The following is a 20,883-nucleotide window of genomic DNA, read 5'->3' on the forward strand; positions in this document are numbered from 1 at the left end:
TACCCAGGGAAGGAGAGATTCGTCAAAACCGATGGCACGCATTTTCGATAAGAGACTTTATCAAATGTTTTTTTAATAACAATTCCAATAATCTAATACTTTCTTTAAAACGATTTGAAGATGTTCTACTGTTCGGTGAGATAAACCACCAGTAGGTCATTAAGTGGTCTTCGATCTTATAGATATTTCTTGAGCAGATAAGTAATCAGCACATTCATGACCTTTGTTAAAAAGGGACTTATATTGCTGTTGTTATATTTCGAGCGTGAGGATTATTTGCCATTTTGGGTATTGGCTTAAAAAATGCCGTAAGTCACAGTGATAAAATTCGCAAGTTCTTCAAAACTAGTGTTGTTTTCTCTTTGGATTATTTCCGCTTCTGTTAACCAAACTTTCCTAAGGAAGGCCACCCTAAACTCATTTAAGCCCGGACATCTGCCCAAGAAGTGCTTGATTTTTTCTACCTCCCTTAAGCTGCACACAGTACTTAATGATTATTCGTTCTGGCCAAATCCGTTTCCATTAAGCTTGATTAAATCACATCATCCACAAAACTATCGTTTATGTAAATCTGTCCTCTTAAATGATCCAGATGTTTGTAGATTCGCGTACTGCTCTCAGATGCCTTCGTAGGTTTTCTTGTTGACCCACTGATTTCAACACCCGCAATAGATCATTGCCTTTTTGGATCCATTCATTTTGAGAAATAGATTTCTCATCCCAACGCAGTCCAGAACAATATCCAAGATAGTTCAATTCCTTTACCCAGAACAATTTTGTCCCTCAAAAGTATGTTTGTTAGGTGATGATTTAGTCTTGTTGCACTGTATTCGAATATTGTTTTTGATATATATCTGAGGTGAAGATCAAAGGTATAGTAATGTCCGTCCTCCGCCCCAGTTTCCATCGTCAAACAGTAGTTTGGAGTAAATGTAGGCAATTTTACAATTCGTTTCAAAAAATAGCGTTGAATTTTATCCACTTCTTTAAACATTCCTAAGCCCCAGATCTGAGCACCGTAGATTTGAATAGCTCTACATACAAACCACCTGAAAAAGTTTCCATTTTGTTTGTAGGTTGATTTTTCTTTTTGCTAGAAAGCATTGCCACGTCGAGTTTTTGCTATTCTTGGCTGCAGTGTTTCTCTTTTCTACGTGCTTTGAAAACGACATATTTGGTGAAAGTAAAACTCCTAAGTAAGTATAGTTGGAGACAATTCGAATTCTTTCTCCATTTAATGCCCAATTTTCTTGACTAGATAACCTTCCACCATTTCTCAACACCATTATCTCGGATATAGATAGATTTACTTCTAGTCTCCATTTAATGCAGTAACATTCCAGTTGCGTTATCATCTGCTGCAAGACCGGGACATCATCCGCCACTATAATCATTGAACAAGTCAATAAAGAGTCCTCCTCCTAAAGATTCATGCAAATCGTTTATATGAGTGCGAAAAGCAACGGTGATAGCAAGCATCCCTGTTTGACTCCAAAAAGTGTCTCAAAATATTCGGAGAGTTCTTCTCCCGACCAAACAGCTGATTGTGTGTTTGAGTATATGGCTTCTATCAAGTTTACAAATTTTGTCGAAACTCCTATTGTGTGAAGTTTGTAGATAAGCAATTTTCTTGAGATTTTATCAAATGCAGCTTTCAGATCGACAAAAAATGCATACACCTTCTTTTTTGTGCCAACTTCATGAAGGTGAACGATTGAAGCCGGATTATAAATGTTATCGAATCGTCGAATATTTTTTCCTAAAGCCCGCCTGAAATTCTGTTAGTATATCATTTGCCTCGACCCATGAGTACAGCCTCTCGTTCAGAATTCCCATCATAATCTTAGAGATTCCTCTATAATTTGTCGGCTGATTTGAATCCCCTTTTTTAAATATGGGTAAGATAATTGTTTTCACAAAGGCTTCTTCTACTTTGCAGTTCAATATCCTGTTAAATCGTGCGTGCTAGTTGCTCCAGAAAGTCATCTGTTGCATGTTTGAAGAATTCATAGGTAATCCTGTCCTCTCCTGTTGCTTTGTTTAGTTTAACTTTTTTAAGAATACTTTTAATTTAATCTACAGTTGTAGGCATATCCAGATCCCGATCCTGAATTAAGTTAGGTGCATAGAAAAGTTAACTATAATATGTTCTAAACTCAGGAGCAGAAATTTGGGGGAAAATTTAATGGTATTGGTTACGTATTTCCTTTGCCACCACTCTTTACTGCTTATTTTGAGGTCAAGCTGATTGTTGTATGTGGACTTACTCCTTTTGCGAATTGCCTTATATTCTTTTTGAGCTCGTAGATAGTTCTCTTTCGCTTCCTGGTTTTCTGTTTTCCGAAAAATATTGAGCAATATATAACTTTAAAGAATAAGATAAATAAAAAGTTTCCGCATTGGTTTTGGCGCAACGTTAAAGAACACCTCTTCAACACGATAGAGGTTATGCCATCCGGTAGAGTGGATTTGTCAGTGTTGAGATCGTTTAGGACTTTGGCTATTGTACTAGTCCGAAAGAAGATTGGTCCCACACACACAATTTGGTCTCAAGTACAGACTGAGTCATAACACTCCCTGGTATAGCGTTAAATTGGCGAAGAACTGACAACGAGCTTATGAACCGAAAAAAGAAGAAGAATTCCTCAAGCCTTTTTTCAAATGACCGAAAACTTTTACTGCCTTTCTAGATTGCAGTATGGATCGTTTATTAATTTGGTCCTTCGAATATGGGCAATGTAAGTTTTCCTGGGCTTCATGAACCTTACCTAACCTCTTTAACCCTGATTACCTTCTTTAAGTTCAAATCCAGTAAAGAAAGTTTTTTGTTAATATTCAGCATCTTAGTAGTTATAAGGAATAAAATATAGGGTCTGTGGTTTTCGGGTTACCGTTACTGCGTTAAAATTTTGGTGAAAGTTAAGAATTTCTTTGTATTTTAAAAATTCCATCTAATCTGCTTGAGATACAGTCAAATAGTTTGTTGCACACAGATCTCCACAATTCAAACTCTGGATTTCTTTTTGTGTACCCTCCAAGCTTCAATAAAACACGTTTTAAGGTTCTGTTAAAACTCCATAAGTCCAAAAAATTCAATTGGGGTGTAACTTCTGTACAATATCAAATATTTGGTTATAATCATGGACCTTTCATTGAAACCTAAAGTCTGTAATCCTTTCTTTATTTTAATTCGTCTTCCATTAACACCTTCTCTGGACAAATTAAATTATATTCTGATTAAGAAAACAATCTCTTATTGCACAAAGAATTGAGAATAACTAGAAAACCTTAAAGGACCTACCTTCTTAAGGCTGAAAGCAAAGCAACCCTTCTATATTCGTACATTATCTCACAAATTCTAATAGATACATATATCTTCTATGGGCTAAGACCAGATAATCCAATATTGCGCTTCTTAATTGAAAATTATAAATTAGAAAACTTAATTAACGCGAGTTACTTCAATGGAGAGTGTGGTGTAAGTAACGCGCTAACGCATTTACATTTTTGTTGATTCTTCTACGGATTAAGTTTTCGCATTGAATTCATCACGTTCATCACATCTTCATCGTTAACCCACTGCTGAACACTCTGCCGTTGCACGTTCTTTTGGTATCCCAAAATATACCGCCTTCTGATGTTTTCGTGTTCCAAAATAATCCTTTTTTGAAGAGGTTACCCAAATTGAATACCAACTCTCATCCTCTCTATTTGTATTTCAAACAAGTTCTCAAAAAATACAACACGAAAAAGACAAATAGCTATATACCTTTCACTCAAAAGCATCCCACAAGTATCTGTTCAATTAATCTGAAGCACGTATAGTAATCCTTGCTTCTCTTCGGAGGTTTTTGGTGCATGTTTTGTACGCGAAGAGCTGTATGTGAGTCAGGATATTTAATTAAGGATATTTGATTCTGTATTTCCATCAAATACCCAGATATGTATCTACTTACGATCATGTTTTATTTTCGCTTTTATATCGATTTTTCCGGCGCTTACATATTTGATGCGCCTATCCCAATTTTGGGGCCGCCTGGCATCGCATTGGGAAGTGGCATGCAACATTAACGCTCGAAAGTAGGTACTCATGCACTCATTAAACAGTACAACTCAACGACCCAATGAAAATATTTCATTTAATGCGCATTCGGTTTGGGTCGTGTAACGTCGTGTCGGTAAGGTAGTGCTAGTCTGCTAGAGTTTGAGTCGCCATCGCAGAACTACCAAAAGGCCCTCAATATCAAAATATCTGAACACCAATTCCACAGGATACTTACCGCAACCAACGCATTAACCGCACATTTGTTGGAAAGGGTATAAGGGTGTGCAGAGGTGATTGGGGTTACCTAAAGAGGGAGGTACAGTTGAGGGAGTTCTCCTCTGCTTGCAGCATTTTTAATGATGCAATAAAATTCTTCGTTCCATTTCCAATTAAATTGCAAGAAAGTTCTGATGGTCTCACAACCCCCATCCCCTATACAATGTTGTATGAAGGTACCATACAACATACAACATACTACATTTTATTTTTATTGCCTACTTTTGGTTATTTTACAATCGTTTCACCCCTTTCTGGATCATGTACCATTAAATCATATAAATACGCGTGGATTTCGAGGTGTTGTGGGGAGCGCAGAGGGTTATACAGATGCAGAGGTTATATTTGCTTTTGGGGGATTTGTGTATAGTGTAAATATTTTTTAGGTCAAGAGAGTACGCTGTTGTGTTGTTCATAATTTGAAATATTATACGCGAACCCTCGACTTTTAATACCGACACGATGGATGGCGATGATGATGGTGCTTCTGTTATACTTCTATAAAGAGGTATAGGTAGAGATGTTTTTTGGAACGAACGGAATGTATGCAGTATACGGTTTATATGTTTTGTATATAAAATGAACGCTCATAAAAAGTGTTACTATGAAATTTCAGTACAAAATTGAAGACTTTTTGAGGTTAATGTACACAAATACAAACATTTTATTCACCCCTTTTAATAAAATAACTCAAAAACTTTAACATATCAAATTTCAAGTTCGTTTTTTTTGTGTTTGTTTGTTTAAGTACTACTACTACACTGTAGAGTACCTTAAAAACGCCATGAAAGATATCAAGGCGGATTTTAGTTATGGTATAGGGTTTTCGTGAATATTTTGAAGTTTTAAAATTTAAATGTTTTTGAGTTAACTTTTTGTATTTGTATTTTGATTCTTTCATAGAGAATGTAAAAACAGATCGAAAATACTACTTATTTGGTACTTATTTTTTACGAACTACTGCCCTGAAATAAAATATACAATTTAAAATACTTGAAAAAAGTACAAAAAAAAATTAAGCTTGCTTCGCTTACTTCTTACTTCTGCGTAGAGTAATAATTCAAACGGCATGTAAAAAAGATTTGTACTAAATCTTAGCATTTTTTAAAAACCAAAGATAGTAGAAAAATTTAAAGCTATATTCGAATTTAGGACATCTTAAAAAAAAAACTATTTTATTGTTTGTGCATCAGAAAAACCATGTAATTTCCTGTAGCAATATAATCTTTAAACTATCCTCTTTATTTTTATTTAAGATCGACACACATTTAATTAAGTTTGTAAAAATGTACTCCTAAACTTTTGAAAAATGTAATGAATTTCACAAACACTTTTTAAATATCAATATAAATATTATTTAATTATGTTTTTAATTTATACGAACAGTGAATATTTAAAACCTTTTAGTAAGAAATAAAGCTGAGATGAGAACGACGTTGATAACTCCGCATTCATGTAAAATAAATGGTAAAATAGTTTACAAAACAAAAAGTTGTGATCATTAAAAGTTAACTTCCTATCGAAAACAACACCTAAATCCTTAAAAACCGAAACCTTATCAATGCTTGTATTATTAACTTTATATTCAAAGTGTATAGGGTTGTGTGATCTAGTATAAGAGATTTGCTTACACTTGGAGATATGGAGATGAATGCAGTTATCTTCACACCATTGAAAAATACAATTGAGGTTATCTCACAAAAGATTGCAATCAAGTGGACAGTTATTAATACCTTTGTACATTTTCAAATCGTCAGCAAAAAGTAAACTTTCAGACAATTTGACTCAGTCGGGAAGGTTGTTTATAAAAAGAACAAACAAAAGTGGCCCGAGGTGGCTTCCTTGTGGGACCCCTGAAAAGTTATACAAACTGTGTACGATCTGTAAAATATTGATTTAACCACTTCAATACTTCAGAATGAAAACCAAGGTGTTCTAGTTTTTTTAATAACACATCATGCTGCACCCTATCAAACGCTTTTGAAAAGTTGGTGTATGTATATGACATCAACTTTCTTACCCCGTTCAATACCTTTCGTACAAAAGTGTGAAAAAAGAGACAAGTTAGTTGAAGTTGATCGTTTACTCACAAACCCATTTTTATTGTCTGCAATCCCTTGCTTAATTTTTTTTTTTAATAATAATGATTTAAAATCATGAAAATAATATTTTTATTTTTAAAATCATGAAATGAAAATAAAAATAAAAATGAACCAGCATAGTGTGAAAATAATTGGTGTTCAGGAACAAACAATTCGACTGTTAACAGTCAAATATTTCAACCTTGCTTAATATTTTCATAAATCCTTTTTTTGACAATGGCTTAAAAAAGTTTTGGAATAGTTTAAAGCTTCGAAATCAGTATGTTGTTAAGCATATCTTGCTTTGAGTCTGTTTTATAATTTAGATAATGACTGAAGTTTTCCAAGTATTTAAGAACTGACCAAGACTGAGCGATAAATTAAATAAATAATGACAATAAAAAACAACTCTGTCACGTTTTTATTGTCATCCAAAAACGAAAGTTCTTCCAAAACTTCAGTTCATTCAATTTGACCAAAACTTGTTATGGGCTGGAGAGTTATGGCAATGTTTGGATTTCAAATACAAAATTCGACTGACAAAAACAGCAAACACATCACAAATCTCTGCTTTCGCATGAAATTTTATCTTAAAACCTCAAGTTGAGGGGCAAACCATAAGATTTCCTTTTACCATTTTCAATATTATTGTTTTTTAGCTTTTGGTCCTTATAAAGAAAAACGGATTGAATTTAAAAAAAAGTTATATAAACAACAATATTTTGTATAAAATGAAATAATTTTGAAGTTAATATTTTGAGATATTCGATTTTAAGCAGTATTTCTTTTTCGATTTTTATTTTCATAAATTTTTCTTACAGTTTTACTAAATGTTAAAAACAATATGTTTTATGAGATAAAAATAGTTTGAAGCCAATGGCGCAAAACTTTAAACAGTTTTCGTTCTTTAAAAAGTTTTGTTTAAAATTGTATTAATTAAATTTACATACTTTAAAAAATGTCTCTAACAAAATGACAGCAAAATTTTGTGAAACACACCTAATTTTGACCAACCACCCAAACAGAAACCAAACAGAACATAAAGCTACAGGCCTTACGATTTTAGTTGGCTATTTAATTTGCACATGGGTACAGTCCATTGCTGTTATCTAATAACAAAATTCTGTTTAATACTGTATGGTAAATATTCTGTATTTCAAGACACTGTACGAGTACATTTAAAATACTGTGTTTCAAAATTCTGTATCGTCAATATACTTTATACTGGATGGTTTTGAAAGATCAAGGGAAGTTGATTTTAGATTAGGTTGATTATAGAAAGTCACTGCATATCATAAGTCTTCCTATTTCTCTCAATATCGCTCATCGTCCAACACACAGGTTGCATAAAATCGGTAAGTCTTCGCGGTTAGGAATGTAGTTCAGATTAGGGAGATCTTCACTTAGCCAGAACATGCACGAAATTTGTTCGATGGTACAATTGTCGTGGAAGTAGTTTCTTTCCCGTAAATCGTAGTCTATTCTACTGTAAATCATACGGTGCAGTGAACTTTCGGCTTTCTCCGTGTATTGTTTTCTTGAAGCTTCATCCAGACGAGCTATTAAGCGATATAAAATTGGTTTCTATGGGTTAAGGTTACTATAATTCAGATCAACATCCACCTGCTCGGCTAGTTCTATCCAGTCTTTAAACCATCCACTTTTGGATTGAATTGTTTGAAGAACTACTTTTTTGGAAGACGATAACTTGGCATATTGAGAACCTTAAGAATGTAACCGACCTTCAGCTTGAGTATTTTTTTGGAATTAAGGCGTTAACCCCGTTTCCGACATGATCATGTAGTTTGACGTACTTGAAGAAAGGTGGAAAATCCGTTTTACGTACAATCTGAGCAACTTTTCCACTTGTTCATGTTTCCGACCTCCCCACGCGTGCACCGCACAGAACATAACTGATTCCGATACAGCTTTGAAGACCCTGAATTAATTAGTATGCGTAATTTCCTTATTATTGAAGCATTGCTTCCATGGTACGTTTATAGCTGTTTTCGCCTTAACAAGTTTGTCAGTGAGATGTTTTCCATGTTCAAGTTCTTAGTAAAGCAGGCTCTTAGATATTTGTATTCTTTTACCGACTTAAACTTAAGCGATATTCCTAACTGCAAAAGCTTGTACAGTAGGGCATTGGCATTCACGGTGTCGAAAACATCTCTCTAATATTTAGATTCTCAATTAAAAATCGAATCGTTATCTTAAGTAAAATTCAAGAACTTCAAGCTCTTGGAATGGACAAGCTCTGAGGTTCAAATACTTTTGGATATTTTTTTTTAATCTTTCCTAAATATTGACAAATGAGATTTGTCCCTGTTTATATCTGAAATACATTTACCAAAATCAACTTAGTGAACATTTCTCCCGAAAAATTATAAAGTTACCAATGTTTGCAGTTCTGTTAAAATGTGAATATAGTGATTTGTTATTGGCTCCCTAATATTTAGATTTTGAATTCAAATCAAACTGTTATCTTATCAAAACGGTATATTAAGTAAAATTCAAGGTCTTCAAGCTCTTCGAATGGACAAACTCTGAAGTTCAAATACTTTTGGCTTTCTAAATAGCTCAAAATCCTCGAAATTATCGAAATCTTGATCTCCGGGTGAAATGTTTCTTCAATTTTTTTGTGACAAACGTCAAATAGATAATGCATATGTTAGACGAGTGCCTTAGCGTTAAGATATTCTTTATATCGTTTAAAAATATCAAAATATAAGCTCTTATTCTAAAACTCATATTCAGAGTTGGCTTCGAATTTAAAAATGATCTAGAGTAGGTTTTAAGTGTTTGAAAACTAGCGCCTATATGTTTAATTGTTGCCTTTTAAAGTTCTGTATTTGTTGTAAAAATCTTAAACTTCGATTTTTTTAAAAATTGTATCAAATGTCAACAGCATTTTATTTGATTTATAATAAAAAACGGTTTGTTGAATGTCTGTCGAATTTATACGAACTTGGTATCCCAGCTCATCATATAAAAATTACTAAAAGTTGTTAGCATTTAAAGTTCGAAAGGGTCAACTAATTTGTTTTCCTTCTTTTCTTTTTAAATTGTTATAAAGAAAACAGATACTAATTTTTGTTTTAAAGTCCTTTCGTTATCTTTTGATGTTATTAACTGTAAAACAAAAAAAAGTATTTGGAACCGATATCTCAGCTGGTTCTTGAGATATGGATGACTAAAAAATGTGTCCTAAACGTATATACATACGCATACACATTAATCTCTCTGGAAACCTTTGACTTAGATTCTAGGAAATTTGAATATAAATTTGTCACAGTAAAGCTTTGCAAGCAACGCAAAAACTTCTTATAAAATTATGAACTCCTTATTACTAAAATATTTTGACATTTAAAAAATAACATCTTTGTGTATTTGACTTAAAAATCATAAACCCCTAAGACTAACACATTTGTTTTTGAAATTTTGCACTAGTAGGACCCCTTAAAAAATTGAAGCCATATCATGCATTGGCGATTTCGATTTCAAAATGGATGGTTCATGCATTTACCGCAGATAGCTGTCACTTAGATTTTTGTTTTGCTTTAAGGACTCAGAATCTCAAAGAATCAGACAAATCTATAGAGCTTAACTTACACTTACTTAGGCTGTTAAACTTTAAGAAGGCAAAGAGGCATTAAACTCATTTTCATCTAAAATATAAACTTTTAAACTGTAGTAAAATACATTCAGGCAAACTCTCCATATTCTCATTTGAACGAACTCATGCAGCATTGAAAAATTGTGTAACTTACGTAAGTAGATACATGTATGAAACTTTTTCCCATCTTCAAATTTCCTGAGAAACCATATATCCAGAGAATTCCTCGTGTAACTTATTAACAAGAACCCTTAAGTTAAGAAGCTATCATTAATCTACATTACATCCACTATGAAACCATTCCACTTATTTTTTTTTAATTAGAGACTTTAAACTTTACCTCATATACATTCCTTTAAAGAACATAAAACTGTGAAACTGCGAAGGTTTTACTCACCATGTGATATAGCAGCAACGTTATAGCCTAACCCATGTGAAAAGAATGCAAGGAAATTAATATTTCCTTACACATTCTTAGATCACTTTTCAAGTTTTTTAATTGCCAAGTACCTACTTGTGATATTTTCTCTCTGCGCGTATCTTATAACAATTTAATGTTAATTTACATCTATAAAGTTTAAATTTCTTCCCATAAAAAGATGCCTCGATTGGAATCAATTAATTTTCTCATAAAATCATCCTTCTGCTGATGGCAAAGGTGTTTCGAATATAGCATCATAATATTATTCAGTTTTTCTTTTTTTTGTATTATTTTCCTTTCAAAACGAACGCCCATTAAATTTATCTTGCCTTTTATTGCTCGAGCATAAATTAATGGACACAACTACTTCCCATGTGTTATCTTGAATGGTTTTCATTTGTCATTGTCTTCCTGTGCCTTAACTAAACAACAAGAACAAAATAAGGAAAGAAAGAAAAGCTTGTCCTTTGCAAAATATGTGTTCTAGAATGTCCTTTTAAGTGCAGCACGTCCTTTGCATATTTCTTCTTTCTTTATTGTTGTAATAACTCCGAGCAAGCACATACTATTTTATAGGTACACATACTTGTCCCTTCAACATACGTAGTATTGTTAAGTTGCAAATAAAACTACGATTATATATGTATGTGAGAAAATCCTTTTTGAATGACATCAATTTGCACCCATTTGCCTTTGGTTACATTAAAATCGCAATCCTTTTTTGCATAAACATATTTGTCACATTCTATTTTGCAAATACATAATCACACAAAGGAAACGGAAACGGTCATACTCCGCAGGCATTTCTATTTCATTTCACAACCCTCTAAAAAACTTCTCCATGACTTTAACGGACACCATTATAGTCACTCTTGGAAAACAGAAATAGGCAAAGAAAATATACCTACGTTACGTACCTATCAAATTACAGGCTTTTTATTGAAAATAAATTCCAAGTGGAAGAGGAGCGCGTTTCTTAAATACGAACGACGAACGTTTGCAAGGATATAAAAATAGAAATAGTGTTGAGTTCATTTCTTGTCAACTTCCGTTCGAGGTATCTTTTGCAAATTGGGGCCATTATATTGATTGGTATGTACACTTTTAGTTGCAATTACACTCTCGAGTATCACATCTCACATTTCAAGCCAAAGAACTAAGAACTCAAAATGAATAACATTCCCACAGGATGATAAAAACTTATCCTTGTGAATCAGCGAAGATGTAGCAAATAATGAAAAATTATTTTCCATTAGCGATAGTATTTATTTTCGTCACTTTTACTTGAAACTTTGTCATGTTTCGTTTTTTCATTTTCATTTTTCTTTTCCTTTTCCATTGGCATTGTTTTCCCAATTCAAATTACAAACAAAAAAGATATCATATTTTCTTTTATATATATTTTTGTATACACTCGTATACTGCCACTTAGGGAGTATCATATGGATCTTTGTTGTATGTCCTTAAGGGAGGATACAGTTTTCCTTTTGTTATTCTTTTGTGTATCTTTCTTATTTTTTTTTTTTTAAATAATTTTTTGAGATATTTCACTGTCTTAAATTAAGTGTCACCAGTAATGTATATTCTTGTGCAAAATAAAATACTTAAGAAAATAAAAAAAGTTTCATTTTTCATATTTGTCATTTTTTTAAAATTTTATTAAAAAATAGCTTTTTTAAATCTGACAATCTTATTTTTTTATTCTAAGACATGCATAGATCTCTTTGTCCAATTTAAAATAGAATTCACAAAGGCAGCACTTAAGGCTCAGATATGAACTCTACTGTAATATTTCCGTTACGTGAATTCAATGCAGTACAACTAAGATTGAGTTAATTAAATGTATTTCAGTCCAAGGTGTAAGAATAGTAATTGTATTATTTTTACAAGAACTCATTACAGAGTTTACTAGAACCTGGACTATCTAGTCCTTCCTCTAACGCTAATGAACTTAACAACAAAGTCAATGATCTTACCTCAGCTATGAGCATGTCCCTAGGAATTGCTTGTCCACTTACACACATACGAGGAAAGAGGAAACCATAATGGTGGACCTCAGAGCTTGGCTCGCTCAGGAAAGAATGCAAGAAACTTTCAACCGGGCCAAAGCCGCAAGACTAGCCTCTTACTGGGACTCTTACAAAGAATCCCTAAGAATCTACTAGAAAGAAGAAAATCTAAGCGATCTTTCTGTGGCACCATAGAAGAAACTTCTGAAGCCTCTAGGTTACGGAAAATTCTTTTAACTAGTCCAGCTCTGCCAAGCTGCTTAAAAATGCAGACGGCTCTGGACAAATTCAAGTAATGAATCGCTGAACTAACTTTTCTGGTAGTTCTCTTACCGAAATTGCAGCAATTATATGCGTTCAAGTTCCTCATTTATCGGTTTCAAAAGTAAAACTAAAAAAAAAATAATGTGACCTACCCTGATAACTTCCAATTTGTGCCCGTTTTCTATATATCTAAGAAATATTAATAACATTTGTTAGAAGATGCAAAAATATTTTTTCTGAAGATACTTTTAAAACTATTTTGTGCGAGTTCTTAGTTGTTTTTTATCAACAAATATTTTTGTTCAGTTTTTTTGATCAATACAAAAAAACTTTAAATGATTTTTTTTCGAAACTATACGAATTTAGTAATTGCTTGCGTTATTGGTTCGAGGGATATTTTGGGTCAACCAAATTGTTCACTTTTTATTTGCGACATATAGGAACTATGGTTATGGCAAGTATTGCATTCGTACAAATTTTGAACTCAAGATATTAATAATAATGGTCGTAGTAGCAAATAATTTTTAGTTTCTTAACTTATTTACTTATACAAAAACAGTTTTGCTAGTTTTAAAATTATTTTGACAATAACTAATATTAGTTCCCTGTAAGGTTAAAAAAAAGCTTGAAATTGCTTCCTGTATCACTTGAATATGGGACAATCTTTGTCAAAATGGTTGTGTTGAGGTCACACAACTTATATAATCGAATGTTATCCGAAAATAAATTCGGGATCTCAGCGTAAGATAAGTTGCAGTAACCATCATGGAACTCCAATGTTTTTCTCTAAGCATTCTTAACAGGACCTTTTGTGAGTATCTGTAATATATTTAGTGAAGGGGGTTTCAAATGACGTTTCTGAAAAAAGGACCCTCCTTTCGTTGGCCAAGTAAATGCTCTGTCTAATAAGAAATTCCGAAAGGATTTTTGATTTTGATTTTTATAAAAAATCTACTGAATATAGAAAACAATATTTGCTGTGAAATAAAAAGTTTGAAGACAATATTTTTAATTTTTGAAAATCTATTTGACCCAAAAGTAAATTTTTACCAAGTTGTAGTATTGTTTTTTTATTTTTAGGTTTTTATTTTTTGTATTAAAACTTTTAATTAGATTTACTGAATGTTAGCAACAATATTTTGTAAAAGATAAAAGTAGTTTAAAGCCAATATCTCAAAGTTTTGAAAAGATATTTGAGTCGGAAATGTTTAACAAATTTTATTATTCTTGTTTTGGTTTTTATTTGTTGTAAGAAAAACTGTCAATTCGATTTTTCTCAAAAATATTCCGAATGTTAAAAACAATATTTTTTTATAAGTGAAAATTAGTTGGAAGCCATGATCTCAAATTTTTGAAAAGATATTTGAGTCGAAATTCACTTTTTTATCAACTTCGGTACTGTTTTTTTTAGGTTTTTATTTTTTTATAAAAAAACTTTCAACTTGATTTTTCTCAAAATTTTACCAGATGTTGAAAACTTTATTTTTCTTTGCACAAAATTGTTTTGGTCATAAAATCAGTTGGTATTCGTAAAATTTTCTAGTTGACATTTTTTTCAGTTTTTTTTTAATTTATAAAAAAAACGTTAATTATATATTATATAAAATTTAATCATATTTAATAACTAGCGTCATTGATTCGTAAGATATTTATTGTTAGCCAAATTTTCACCTTTTTTTTTTAAACTGCTATGGTAAAAAGAACCACCCACGCAATTTTCTTGAAAGCCCTTTATGCATCTTTCTGTCTTATTATCTGTATACCAAAATTTATTTGAAGTCGATATCTCTTCTAGCTCTTGAGCTATGGACGACAAAAAAAATTTCGAGAACGTACGTACACACGCACGCACAGACATCTTTCTAATACCCTGTTATTTCGACACTAGAGACCTTGAATGTTGAAAAATGTAAAAATTTTCAATTCGACACATCGGACCCATTGCAATAACTTCCTATGGGAAGTTAAAAATACAGTTTAAGGGTTGTCAGGAACGATTTTGGAAGTCTGTTTTTAAGTGCAATACAAAATTTGGTGTGTTATTAGAAAGAAGAAAACATATTTTGAAAAAGAAAAGTTGCAGCTTTGGCCATAATCTTTGTAGCTCAATACTTGTGCACAGTACAGCATGATTTATCTAAAAGCTTAATTTACTTAACCTTTGATTATCCGTCCAAAACATGTTAAACCTTAAAATAATTCCCAGAAAATTATATCGGTTTTTAACAGCCATCGCCGCACCATGGAAAAACCATTTTACTTGCCCCAATTCGAAAGATTACTAACTCGTTTAAGCGAAGTATTTAATAAAACTGTCTATAAGAATATGCAATTTAGAATCACTATCAGAGATTATTACAATGTTACCAGCATACAATAGAACGTTAATTTTTTACGATTATAGAGAAGTCGAAAAAAGGAGGTCCTGCGGTTCCGTATGTCTGTCTGTCCTTGCCCTGATTACAAACCATTATGACGATTGATTTAAAACTTAAAAATTTAAGTTTAAGGCAAATTCATGTGACAGTGACAGTAGTTCCTATATAATTTGTTTGACCAAAAATCGAAAATTCGAAGCTTTTCAAAAAACGAACTGATACAAAAAATAGACAAAATAGCTATGTACCTATAACTTTTTTGTATAAGTACTGCAAAACTGCATACCAAGCATATTTAAACAAAAAAAATTAAAACATTTATATATAAGCAATTAATTTTTAAAAAGTAGTGATGATCAAAGCTTTATAACATTCGTGACACTTCCAATCTCTTCACATTTATTTACACTTATACCGGCTTCCGTAGTCGGTCGACTATCAGGACTATAATCATTTCGAAATTATTCAAAAGTTACGTTTGAATCATAAATTTATTTCTATATTTTACCTCATTCCACTACCGTGGAGTCCATGTGACTTCTAAGTATGTGTTCCCAAAACTTCGAGTTAAATAGAACGTTTCCTGGATGAAGGTTTGTTTCATTCTTCTTAATAAGTTCTTAATAAAGTGCATTTCGTGTTTCACTTATTTATTTAGTTATACACGGTTTTTGATTCCTAACGCTGTTAATGCTGCCATTGGCAGTCAACATCCGAAGAATGTTTCTTTTAGAAAAAATAGAAAAAATCTTTTATAATTCCTATTATAAAGCTGTACCCCAAATGTGTTATAAGTTTTCGTTTTTGCTTAAGGAAGTAATATCGCCTTTCCAGCATGGCTTTGTATGAGGCAGGTCGACAACTACTAACCTTTCTATTTTCACAAACTACGTTCTCAATAAAATTGAGACAGGTATCAGGTCATCTATACTTACTTTGCAAAGACCTTTGACAAACTATCAAAAATTGGTTTTCATTCAGACATATTGCAATGGTTAAAATCTTATCTTATAGAACGCATTCAATTTGTTCCCATTGGTAATGTTCTGTCTGCTCCTGTACATGTGTCGTCAGGAGTCCCTCAAAGTAGTCACCTGGGACCCTTACTTTTTTGTTTATTTTTATTAATGACATGCCGGATATTTTTATAATTCTCTTATACTTTTCTTTGCTGACGATCTTAAGTTTTATAGATGCATAAAGCAAACTGATGATTGCCTAAAGGCCTACGCTTGCAAGATGGCCTTAACATGCTTATTGAATGGTGCAAGAAAAATCAATTATCTTTAAACGTTTCCAAATGTCACTGTTTGTCATTCTATCGTTCTTACTATCCTACTTTCTTCGAAATAAATTTGGCATTAGTGTTCTTGAGACAGTTAATGAAAAGAAAGATATTAGTGTTGTTTTTGACCTCAAACTCTATTTCATCAAACATGTTGAGTTTATTGCTGCCAAAGCTATCTCCATGCTTGGTTTTATTAAAAGAAATTCAACAGACTTTTCAGACCCTTATATTATTAAATCTCTTTTTTGTGCATACGTGAGATCTATTTTAGAATATTGTTGTGTGGTTTTTACTCATACTATAGAATTAATTCATTAAGAATTGAAAGAGTCCAAAAGAATTTCACTACGTTTGTTGTATAGAAACTACGAGAGGTAAACTTATCGGTTTAGAGTAACTTGCAAATCGACGTAAGATCTTCTCTGTTTTATTAACTTCCCATAGGAAGTTATTGTAATGTGTCCGATTTGTCAAATTGAAAATTTTGACATTTCTCGACGTTTCAAGGTCCCTAGAGTCGAAATAAAAGATTTTTAGAAAGATGTCTGTGCGTGCGTGTGTCCGTACGTTCGTGACGTTTTTTTCGTCGTCCATAGCTCAAGAACTAGAAGAGATATAAACTTAAAAAAAATGTTGTTAAACAGATAATAAACGCAGAACGATGCAGAAAAAGCTCTAAAGAAAATTGCGTGGGTGGTTTTTTTACCATAGGAGTCTGAAAAAAACGTGAAATTTTTGGTTAACCATAAATATCTGACGAACCAAAAACGCGAACGAATTGATAGTTTTTTTTATAAAAAATAAAAATCTTTAAAAAACATTACTCAAAGTTGTTAAAAATTGAATATAGATTCAAATATCTTTTCAAAAACTTGAAATTTAAGCTACAAACTTATTTTATGTTATATGAAATATCCTTTTCAACATTCTAAAAAATGTTGAAAAAATCAATTTGACAGTTTTTTTTACAAAATATTAAAAACCGAAAAAAAAATTAACAAAAGTTGGTAAAAAATGATTTTCGACTCAAATATATTTTCAAAAATTTGAAATATTGGCTTCAAACTAATTTTATCTTATAAAAAATATTGTTACCAACATTCGATAAAATTTTGAAAAACATCGAAGGGACAGTTCTTTTACAAAAAATTAAACTCTAAAAAAACAATACTAAAGCTCGGTAAAAATTTACTTTCGACTCAAATAGCTTTTCAAAAATTAAAAATATTGGCTTCAAACTTATTTTATTTCACAGAAAATATTGTTTTCGATATTCAGTAATTTTTATATAAAAATCCAACAGTCCGTTTTTTTCATAAAAAATAAATTCTACAAAAAATAGTACGCAAATTTGGTAAAAATTGATACGAGTACATATAGACAAACATTTAAGCAAGACAAATCGACAGACGGGACGGGAAGTTATCAGTGTGGGTCGCATCCCAGCCTCTTTTTTATTCATGATATTCTGCCGCATCATATCAACTGGCCATACCTTCTATCTTTAATTAAGTTAAATATACCTTGTCGTCAAATTAGAGATTATGATCTATTCCACGTAAGTTATCATAGGGTTAATTACGCAATTAATGAACCTAGAACTCGCTGTGTTAGGGAAACCAATTCTTTCTCTAATGTTATAGGCTCTGACTTCGATTTTAATAGAATCACCTTAAAAAATAAACTTGAGTTCTATTTCCTAAATATTAATTGAAACTTATTTATTTAGTTATTTTTTGCTTTGTTTAAATATTAATTTAATTTTAAGTAAACTGTAAGATAATTAATGTAATCTCTGTTTAATGAATAAACTAAACAAGGATGAGAATCTAAAAACGAATAAGCAGAACTGATGGTATATTGTCATCAGCGAAACAATCAAGTGGGTTAGAAGTTTCACACAAAAGACCATTTATAAAAATAAGAAAGAGTGTCGTAGACAAAACGGAGCCCTGGGGCACAGCACCTTGGTGATATTTCCACTCTTCTTGTCCTGTAGCTCAATATTTCCGTCGTCTTTTAATTGACAGAACCAATACCTGCACATGATTTCCGATTTATTTAAATTGAAGCGAAAAAGCTGTATCAAATCTTCTTTTTAGACTTTGTGTAATGAAATTGCTGATAATATGCACTGATTAATATTGACAGACGTCAATCTCATGAAAAAACAGTATGGACCTTGTGTCTACAGTAACTCCATCTATTAGGAAAATATCGGATTTAATGTTATACACCTGATAAACACATGTGAACGTATGAATTTATGAATATAATTGTAATTTTATGTATTAGTTTTAAACCAACCAACAAAAAACTAATTCTGAAAATTCCCTCATTTGAAGAATTTATAAATAACAATATATTTTGAGTATGAATATCAACTCCAAATTATTGTATTTTATTTTTCAAAAAATTCGTGTAAAACTCAATCCCTCTTTACACTCGTATATGTGCACACCTACCTACACGCATATCAGTTAAAAATGTATTAATTAAATTTCATTCCAGTCAACTTAATCAAGGTATACGAGGAAAAGGCTTTATGCAAAAAAAATAAAATAAAACCTTTTACCATCATCGATGAAATGAACGAAAGCTTATATACCTCCATATATCGATATCATCGATACCATAGTACCTACATTCATACTCGTATATCGCTGATGGGTGAAATTGCATTCGCGCGTTCAAAATCATCTGCTAATTAACGCAGAAATCTTTATTTAATACATGCGATCAAGGACCGGAAAATAACATTCTCATAAAATTAAATTCACTGTGATTTCTGGCGTTATACCAACTCTACTATGCTCTTTGAACTCTGTAACTGACAAGAACGCTAATAGAATACTCATTGTGTGTATTTTTAAACTTACGTCTATTACAACGAATTAAAAAAAGGGTCGTTAAATTCAATAATCATTTTTCAAAACTCCTATAACAACAGCTTTTACAATATTTAACAATACAAGAGTACTCCATCTAATTGATTTAGGTTTTTTTTTTGTATGAGAAGAATCTCAAGCCATGGAGGTTTTTTTTCGTTTTCAAATATTGATTAATTTTACGTTCTTCTTTTGAAATCAAATTCGATTTTGCCATCCATCAATCTGGCCCAAATGAACACAAAGAAAAATCTAATAAGACGCAAATATCCTTTCCTTATCTTAAACATTAAGTATACATCAACAAAAATATTTATTTTAGTAATTTGAGGGAATTTCAATAAATAATATTATATTGGAAAACATGACAAGTTGTCATAGCAAATGTTTCCAATTCATTGGAAATGGTTATTTGCGTACCTAATTTGGGTAAGACGGTCGTTTTTGTCGGTTGACGAGAAATCCATATTTTTGGAATATTTAATGATGTTTTTTCTGTGGGCCTTCAATTTAGTTATCTTTTTGTATAATAAAATAAGAAATAGAAATAAAATTTTAAATTATTATTAAGGCACATCTGCATTAACATCATCATCATCATTTTTCTATAGAATTTCAATTTTCATTCCAAACAACAAAATGCCTTCGCATAGTAGCAAACAAATCTGTAAGAGATTATATCCTGGATGATCATAGAACTCATTTAATCGATACTAAAAAAAAGGTTGTCCTTTGGCTTAAATGATGCCTTTTTAGAAAAGAATTTTGATTTGAATATTTTGTTCATTTCATTTAATTCTGCATTAATGTGGGGTTTTGAATACCTGGGTGAAATTAATTAAAACACAAAAATTGCATATTGATTATCAAGCCTTCGACATTGATTGGCATAATCTAGTATAAGACCTGAAGCGTGGAAGAATGATGTTCTAACGAATTTATTTAAATGCGGAATAGATAAGTTTCATGCATGTAATTAGCCACAATCGAATTTTGAATACTGGCTAAGCTAATCTAAAATTAATTCTAAGCATTGAAATGGGAATCAATTTCATATCAACTTCGAATTTAGACGTAAGAGTTAGTGAGATCCGTAGAGGTTTTTTTGCGAGTATAAGAAAAAATTAATGTAAATTAGCTGGTGATTAGATCGATGTAGATTAATACACCCCGAAAGTATTGAACTTCCTCTAAAATACATATGATGTCTAATAGGCGGTTTTCTGAAGTATCTCCAGTTCTACAAGATTATTGAAAAAGTGTCAGCTAAAGGATTTGTGATGTGTTGGCCAGTGGCGTTAGAAGTTTACTGCAATTTTCTGCTCTTTCTAATTAATGCAGCCTTTGCAAATGTTATCTATGGTAAGCTGCATTTTCTTTTTACATTACATTACATTTCACACTACTCAGCACATAAATGTACAGAGTAGAGAACACATCACTTTGAGCGACTAGACTATGTAAGGTGATAACAACACAAGACATTAATACAAGACAGAAGGACAGAGGAGAAAGAACAACAGACAGAAAAAACACATGACAACAGCACGCGGTAAGTTTAACGACGGTCCTCCATATGTCCACCAGGCTAACTGATGCTTGATTTCGGTGATCGAT

General features: G+C 31.8%; 1 protein-coding gene across 4 annotated transcripts in view; it reads left to right on the top strand.

Annotated features, from left to right (window-relative positions):
• The window catches only part of LOC129950583 (high affinity cGMP-specific 3',5'-cyclic phosphodiesterase 9A), a 267,471-nt gene that overhangs the window by 123,194 nt on the left and 123,394 nt on the right, over positions 1–20,883 (top strand). The window lies entirely within an intron of this gene.

This window comes from Eupeodes corollae, chromosome 1 (genome assembly GCF_945859685.1).
Source record: "Eupeodes corollae chromosome 1, idEupCoro1.1, whole genome shotgun sequence".
NCBI lineage: Eukaryota > Metazoa > Arthropoda > Insecta > Diptera > Syrphidae > Eupeodes > Eupeodes corollae.